This window comes from Vidua macroura, chromosome 1 (genome assembly GCF_024509145.1).
Source record: "Vidua macroura isolate BioBank_ID:100142 chromosome 1, ASM2450914v1, whole genome shotgun sequence".
Lineage (NCBI taxonomy): Eukaryota > Metazoa > Chordata > Aves > Passeriformes > Viduidae > Vidua > Vidua macroura.
The window spans coordinates 40,883,873-40,892,984 of record NC_071571.1 but is presented as its reverse complement, the minus strand read 5'-3'; the positions used below and the strand labels follow the sequence as shown (position 1 = coordinate 40,892,984).

At 37.1% G+C, this 9,112-nt stretch overlaps 1 long non-coding RNA gene across 1 annotated transcript; it reads left to right on the top strand.

Moving 5' to 3' along the window:
- The first annotated feature begins 3,398 nt into the window (after positions 1–3,398).
- LOC128810756 (uncharacterized) lies at positions 3,399–7,066 on the top strand. The gene is made up of 3 exons (XR_008438125.1): positions 3,399–4,371; positions 4,777–4,899; positions 6,851–7,066. It is a non-coding gene; the product is annotated as an uncharacterized LOC128810756 (long non-coding RNA).
- Positions 7,067–9,112: the final 2,046 nt, after the last annotated feature.

Sequence of the window (9,112 nt, the reverse complement as noted above, 5' to 3'; positions counted from 1 at the left end):
CTTTCAGAAATTTGTCTTCAAATCAGCTCTAAAATATAATTAAAAAAAAAGCCTGTATACAAACAATTTTTATTATGCCAGTTTGATGGAATCCCATAGTCTGAATCACAGACTAAGAGAAGTAATTACATGTTTCCTGCACAAAGAGTAAGTACTTAGATTGCCAGTTTAGGAATCAGATTCTGTTCTCACAGTTAGTCTGAATTCCTTTTCAAGGCACAAAAATCTCTTGTGTAGACACACTTATAGTGATATGAGCTGGCTCTGAAATTCCATCTTCAGTTTTACTCAAACTAGAGAATAGTTAATACATGTAAATTCCCTTATTTTCCCTTATATCCCTTGATGTACAAGTTCAAAGTAGGGAAATCCCATCAATGCCTTACTTTGGATGAGGCTAAAACTAGACTTTGAGATTGTCCTCTACAGTATTTCCATGTTAATGTAGATTAAGCTGCCAGGGCACTTTGCTTGCCTAACCAAGAATGTGCACCAAACAACCTGAATTTGTTGTTGCACAGGGTATCTTGCACATTTGAAGCTTTTTATTTTCACAAGAGATGATTTGAACTCGGAAGTCATTGTGTCATGGTGATTTGAATATATTTCGTCATGAGTAGTGTTTTAGGGTATAAAGGCAACTTTCTGCTATAAATGCTTTTTAATAGATTTAATGGGTTTTGGGTTAGTATTTTTCCACCCAAAGAAAACCAAATTCTATACAGACATTTTGGTCCTGCGAATTATAGCCCAAAATATGTAAATTTTTAAATTTTCTTGAGTTTCCGGAATGAAAGAAAGAGTTAATGCTTGAATATTCTGGGATGAAAATGAAAGAAAAAAACAGGTTTTGAACATTCTGAGTTCAATATCTTCTCTTCTGCTGAAGCTTTACATGACATATTAGACATACAGCATCCCTGGTTCTGTATGTTAATAGTGTCAGAAACTTAGAAATTAAGTATTGCAGTAACTCTCTCTGTTATTTAACTCTGGGCAAAATAGAAGGATGATGTGATTTCAAAAGCAGACTCTTTTCTGCTGCCATCACAAGACATTGACTCTTTGAAAGACTCTTTTGAAAGCCTTACCCTAGGACTTTGGGTCATGAGTCTTGCTGGAATCCAGTCAGTGAAACAGTGGAGTGAAGGCTTTTAAAGTATTTTCTTGCTCGAGTCATGGCTCTCAGAGCTGAAAATTTATAATCAGGTCATTTGCATCATTCTGTGGCAGCTTCTGGAAGATTCAGTAATTTTAGTCTCTCAAAGTACAAAGTTGTGCTTTGTGGATTTGTGTCCACAGAGCTGTTGTTACTGGCATTTTGACACGAGGCAGGTTTTCCCTCAAAGTTCGTTTAAAGTTACCACTGTAGAAAAATTACTACCTCTCCAAGTATTTATATAGATCTACCATCAAACTTTTGGGTCTATTCCATGCAGATGTAACAACTAAGAAAATGTTTCTGACACTTTTTTATGCCCAGTTGAGTGATTTTGGTGACATATCAAAAAGACAGAACCCAGAAGCACAAGGAGGTAAAAGCACACTATTTTTAGGCCCAATTCTGTGATGTTAGAAAATGTTTGTGAAGGCTGCTTGCCCAGGGCGTTGTGCTCCCCTTGAGCTTCCAGAACTCAGAACAGTAATAGACCACACAGCAGTGACCATCAAGGGCAGTTTTGCCTTTCAAAGTCTTTGATTTCCAGCCCTATAGACTACGTTATTTTCATGGCCATTGTAGGGCTGGTTTTTCTCTGCCTGCAGCATTTTCTACAGAGTAAATTCACAGGCCATGTGTGAGGATATATTAAACAATTCATATAGAATTTTGCCATAATTTCACAGAGGACACACATTGTCACTGCCATTGTACCCAGTTCCAAACACAGGATGCTGATCCCCTGACAATGCAGCACCAATTTACCAATGTCCAGAACAACATTTTATGAGGCAGAGGAAAGTTGTCTAAAGAAGCAGAATTTAACTGGAGAAAAAACACCATCAAACAACAAAAAATCCACCCAAGCAAGCATAGAAAAACCAAAGCCCATTACAAAGAAAAGATTAAGATGACATGACTATTTTTTCCCCCCATTGTTAAATGTAAACTAAGTTAATGGCAAAAAAGTTGTGGAGGATGAGGGAGGGAAGTTGTGGATGATTGCTGCATTCTTTATTACATCCCCTCTCCATCCTGGCGAGCTGGAACATCAGTGCAATTCTCATGCCAGCTTCCAAGTAAACAACACGCACTTCCTGGCTATCTCTAATCTGGGCAGCAATGTGTGTGAAAGGAGAGTGCTGAGTGATCTGTGGCTGTGACCAGGTATCCTGTTTTGACAAGGGTGTTTGTCCTTTACCCAACTTATTGCAGAAGTTATTCTTGACATTTTTGTACTATGTTTTATTGGAAAAGACCTAATTAGGTCTTTCGGGAATGATTTAATTTGGATTACTGAGAAGGTTAGAGGGCCAGAGGTAACAATTAAAAAACAACAACAGAAAAGCTTCACTTATAAAATGTCTATTGCTTTCAACATTTTAGTTACAGTTAATTCAAAGATATTAGTTTTCCTCTAATTAATATTTACATTATATATTATCTGTGGTTCAAAATCAAGTTTTAAATTTGATTCTAAAATGTTTTGAGGAGCTAAAGGAATTGTTTTTGTATCTGGCTCACACTTCCATTCTGTAAGTAATGCTGCTCCAAAGTTATTTTTAGCAAAAGACTTCTATTTTGGATAATGTCAGTTAAGCAAACCCCCTGACTAATAGAATGTAATGGTTCTAGTGAAGCTCTGCTGGCAACACCAGAAATAAGAAACAAATTTCAAGATGAATGAAGTGCAGATTGGTGTAACTATCTGGTACTTGGATGAGATGTCATTCAAGATCCATTTTTTAAAGACAGATATGCTGTCTCCCGAGTGAGTGGTCTATTATGTGGGCTGAAGAAAACTCTGTAATTTTATCCAGTGAGTCCTTAGATTTACCCAGATGAAGAGTGTTGTCCACAAGAGAGGTTTAAAAGAGGCTGAACACTAGAGATAAAATTTTCGCTGGGGTAGAGTTCATTTTTTTCACAGTGTCTAGTACAAGTTTATGTTTTGGGTTTGTGCTGAACACAAAGCTGACAATACAGAGATGTTTTTGTTATTCCTGGGCAGGGCTCATGCAGAGCCAAGGCCTTTCCTTATTTTTGCACTGCCACACTGGCAAGGAGGCTGGGGGTGCATGGGAAACTGGGAGGAGACAAACCTGGGACAGGTGACCCAGGCTGACCAAAGGGATATTCCAGACCTTATGACATCATGATCAGTATAGAAAATGGTGGGGAGAAGTTGGAAGTGTGGAACATTTGGAGTGATGGCATTTGTCTTCCCAAGTAACTATAATGGGGCCCTGCTCTCCTGGAGATGGCTGAACACCTGCCTGACCATGGGAAGTAGTGAATTAATTCCTTCTTTTTCTTTGCTTCCATGCACAGCTTTTGCTTTCTCTATTAAGCTGCCTTGGTCTCATACCAGAAGTTTCTAAGCTTTTACACCTCCAGTTCTCACTGTAATCTCATTGTTGGGGGAGAGATCGAGCAGCTGCATGGGGCTTGGTTGCTGGTTGTGGTTAAACACAAGAGTCACACAGCTGACACAGGAAGCATAAGTGGCTGTTCCTCTGCCATCTCATGTAGAGAAAATACCTGAATGGGCAGTTCCCATATTCCATCTAGTTGCCAGAGCCATCTAGATACTGGCATTTTTCATGGGTAAAAAACCTCAACCCCTATGGTTTTATGGAGAAATACTCCATAGGAGTTCACTGTCCCTTCCATAGGAGGGGAATGGATACCCCCCAAACAAAAAAGCTTGTCATTTATGAACTTAAACTATCTTAATTAAATCTAACATAGCTACAGATTTTACTCTGATAAGTGGTGCTGGCATCAAGTAAGGGAAAGAGGAGAGCAAACGAAGGCAGGTTACTTGTGTTAGAGACAGTCGGAGGATTTAGGCAAACTCTAAGCTGAGAGGTCATTTAGCAAGGCAACAATTCTATCTGCTGCATCCAGCAGGCACAGAATTTAACCATTCTCTAACTAGCTTTCTCCATTTACTACATTTGATGTCAAGAAACGTTAACTAAAAGTGGCTTTGAGCTAGCTACAGAACCTGCTTAAAATGTTGAATATTCAGAAAAACTTAATACCTCAAAACAAATTCCCATGATGCTATCTTAAAGAAGAAAACAATTTTTGTATTTTCCTTTTTTTCTTTTGAAGATGAATTTCATCCCTGAATATCTTGGAAATGTCCAACCAGGGAAGGAAAACTAGAGCCATACGTTCTCCCTAAATTCATTCCAGTTGCACAGGTGTGACCTTGGGATGACTTTGACATGTAATTTTATCATTCTAGAGTTTTGCTGGATAATTCCCCCTGCATCCCAAATTGCACAAATCCAATGATATATGAGTATTTTGAAAATGTTAAGAATCTGATATTGAGTCCTACATTTATAACTTTTTTTTGAGAATATAGAATTTTTTTATATAATCAAATATTCATCATTGATTTTCTATCACTTCATTGTAATATTTGAATAAAGGCAATCCAGAGGCACAAATTCCTATTATATAAAAAACAGCAGGACATTTAATGGCATAATATGCTGTTAATATAGGGACTGACAGTGATGTTATATATTGTTGGGAACTCGGTGTCAATGAACTTAGAGCAGACCTCATTAAACAGAAATAATTTGCTTTTTCTTTTTAAGGCGAAATCCCAGTTCCACAAGACATTGTAATGGATTGTGTCCAGAAGTCCTTCTGAGCACAGTGCTCACATAAGGACCACTGGAGGGACCACTAGTTAAAAGGATTTACTTTTAAATTATCTGGTATGAACTGAATATATTAGAAATAATGAATCATTACAAGCTGATGCCTTAGAATGCTAAATCCTCATTTTAGTTAAATATACTGCACAGGAATGATCTTGGAGGGTAATGAAAAGCAAAATAATGACAGATTAGCCAGTTCACTAACTTCTCTGATTAAAATCTTTCTCCATAATGAGCAAGCCAAATTAAATGGAGGCGTGAAGTAAAATATAAAACATACTTTTTTTGTTGAAGTTTCAAGTACTTTAAGCAAATTTTGTGGTCAGATTTCAGACTCAAAGACCAGAAATGTAACCTGATGTCTCTCCCTACATTTTACTTGGGATATGACATGTGCCAGTGGTAAAGCCTAAATGAATTAGACAAGACTTACAACACAGAAATTCACAAACTGGGACTTGAAATCAAGACTTAATCTCATGGCTGAAGAAAATCAATAAAGAGATGGATTTTAATCAGGTAGAGCTTCCCCAAGATAACTTTGCAATATGCTGGAAACAGCAACTTGCAAACATAGAAATCAACAAGTCCAGCCTTGGTACTACCTTAAATTGATTTTTTTTTTTTTTAATTTGTTGAACACATACTAATGCAACTAATTAGTTCATTTGGGAAGCATCATTAAGAATCCAGTTCCCACTGGAGAAACACACATTTTCCAAGGAAAAGTAAAGTAATCCAGGAATTACTTGGAAAAGTCTGAGACCCTAAGCTGTCATGTTCTCTTACAGCTCATATGGTTTACCTGCCTGCACAATCCACCCTGTAAAATTTGTAAAATTAGTGACTCCAATGCATTCTTTATTATTCCACAGTCGAAAATTAGCCATATTTTCATTTCATTTACACTGCTGTCAGTCCAAATAAATTCACTGGGTAGCATCCTGAGGTTTTTTAAGTCAAGGACAAATTGTCCATTTACATCACTGAGAAGAGTTCCCTCTAAATTTGGTGGAGTTACTCCAACCCATTTCTGTGCTATCAGCTCCATATCTCATCTTTTATATCCTGGGGTTACAGCATAAATAAGGGAGCAATTAGAGATGCAAACCAAGTTTCAGTATCAAGGTTGGAAACGGAATGTGTCACACTAGGAAAATAGAAATGTGAATCCCAAATGATTCAGGCAGAGCTGCCAAAGGGAAAATCTAGCATTTCCTTAATGGAAAAAGTGACTATTAGGTGGAAAGCATAATTGGAAAAGTACAACAAAACTTGAAGCCATATGACTGATTTATATAGAGCATAACTTTAAGTATGTTCACCTGTTATTCCCTTTCTAAGGTCTTCAAAAAGAAAGTGTTGGTCACTTTCCCAGGGGTGTCTCAAATAGCAACAGATGTGGGGAGAGCTTTATATAGATGTTTTGGTTTTGAAAATTGTTTTGCCACCATCCTTTGTTAAGCATGAAACTCTGGGAAAATTTCACACATTTCTAATTTCCCTTACTTGTTTGCATTGCACTCATTGTCTGTGGCTATTCTAAGACTCAGAGTCAGTACAGAACAAATTATTTTAGAAAGAGAACTCAAGAAACCCAGGGCCTCTTTTTTAGCAAAACTGAAAAGTCTGCCTGTGTCAAGTCTAGCAAAAAAGAATACTAGCTTTCAGCTTGTTAGGAGAGCTCCAGATTTCCATGAGTCACAAAGAGGTAGCATCTCCAAAAATTTTAGTGTCTAGGAAGATTTACAGTTGGACTCGATGGTCTTTAGGGTCTATTCCAGCCTAAATGGTTCTGTGGTTGGTGGATTACTAGATGATGAGTTTGACTGGCTGCATGCAGGCTGGAGTAAAATTTCTTCCAATCCTCAGCTTTGTGTGCCATGCACAGGCAGCGTGGCTGTGTTTCTCGCTTATACCCTGCAGCAAGAGAGGCAGGAAGCCCCACTAGCTGACTGTCATATTTGATGTGGTCTGGAGCCCTCATTATGCTTAACTGTTATTACAGACCATTCTGGAACACACGTGAATCAAGAAACATGGACAGGAGTGGGTATTTCTCAGACAGTGCACTTCGGATCCCCTTTTGCTCAGACCAGACCTCAAAGGCCACAATCTGATCTTGTTTTTCAGTTTGTTAAAGAAATCCATAAACCCACAGATGTTAGAAAGTTTATTTTCCTGCATTCTGGCAAACTAAAATAAATGAAAACCCAAAACCCTATTTCTAATAAAGAAAAAAATATTACATGTGAGTGAACCATGACTTTGACTGGTCTTTTGGCATATAGGTATGTGACTGAAATCGCTCTGAAAGGGACTAGTAATTATTAGGAAAAAAGAAGAAGTAAATATGTCTTTTAACTTAAACCAAAGTATACATCACCTTCAAGATCTTAATTACATTTCTCAGCAGGAATTAGCTCAAAAAAGAAAAAAAATCTTCAATCAACTTAAGAAGGCTTCCATAACACAGAACCTTGTGCTATTAAAGGTATTTCAGAGAAGAAACACAGTCACAGTATGAGCTTTTACAAGTAGACTGACAAGAAATTAAAAATCCTCAAGTGGAGATATTACAAAACCTAACTCTACTTCCTTCTTGCAGCAGATAAATCTGACTCATATTTTTAATTAAAAAAAAAATAATGTCACTCCATCAATTTTAGCTAGGAAATCAGTGCCTTGCTGACACATTCTTAAAGATTTTACTTTCTACCAACTTCTCTTCACTTGTGTCTTCCTCTTCTGCTTTTTATGTAAATCTTGGTGCATCACAGGCTACAGTTACATGCCCAGTCTGCACCCACCACAGAGAGCTTGGTCTGTATTTCTGTCATTTGCAAGATGGTTTGTGTGAAAACCATTCAGGTGCCCTCTGGTGACTGAAACTGACAGTGAATTTACAGCTCAGTACAGCCGTCATGAGCATCTGATGGACCCAGTAATAGCAATAAAGCGGATGTGGATTTGTTGTTGGCATTTCCCTGTTGCTGTGACCAGCACTGGAACATCTCACAAACAGCATGCCTGGAAGCCAGAGGACAGAAACTACCCACCTGATGTAGAGAAGGTATATGCTGTGATGACAGGAAACCACATTTGTTTATTATGTTGTCAATCTTAGGTCTAAGACCCACAAGAAATAAAAAATAATGATAATCTATAAACAGTTTATTGCATTATTCGTGAAACAATTTCTGCTACTTTTATTACTCTATTTAACCAAATAATGGTAGAAAAGCAATGTACTAGTAATGGTAGGCAAAGTTTCCATTTTACCACAGGCTGGATAATGGATTGTAAAATTTATGCTGTTTCAATTAATTCCGATTTTGAACACTGCGATGTAACTGAGTGACAGAATAACATCTTATTCCAGAAGCGCACTATTTATTTATCTATCAATTTATCAATTAATCTAGAAGCTTAGCCTTTGGCAATAGAGAATCATATAATACAATACACTTAAATATTAAAGCCAACATAGCTTGATAAAATGAATTCAAATTCTAAGCAGGAAAGTATGAAGGACAAAAGCATAAGTTAGGTTTCAAATTTCAACCATTTAAGACAATAAATATGGCAAAAATACATGGAAATTGATTTTTCATTTATGTTTTAAATAGTAAGTTAAATAAGGGCAACAAGCCACATCACAGAGACATTTTGGCTCACTAGAAGACATCCTGGTTGTGTGGGTTAGTATAATAAATGTAATCTGGTTCAGCAGTGAATTACCTACTGAATATATAGTTCTTAGGAAAATAGCAAAAGATACTCAACCTGCCCATGCCATCATGGGCAAACCATTTTTCCTCTCATACCAAAAGGAGGTCTACAATTCCTTTCCATGCTCACATTCGAAGCAAAAGGGGGTATTGCACTGAATTAGCCAAGGAAACCACAGTTAAACCATAGTTATTTATTGTTCTCTAGCAGTTTCATTTATACCAGCATAAGTTTGATTATGTTTAAAGATATGTTTAGACATTAAAGCCAGCTCAAATTCTGTGAAGCATGAAGAATGGAGAAAGTAATGAAAATTCAACGAAGGGCAATTCTGGGGTTTTGTGCTGGTAAGGTATTCCTCTGCATACACTTGGAGGCCCTGATATTATCACAAGTTGAACACTTTGAATAAATGCATAGTGGTTTAATCAAAGTATGCCACTCTGCAAATTCTTGTTGAAGTGGGATAGTTAGCAAATGATATGTAAGCCAGAATGATCACTTTTACAAGGAGTTTTGCAAAATACCTCCTTTCTTC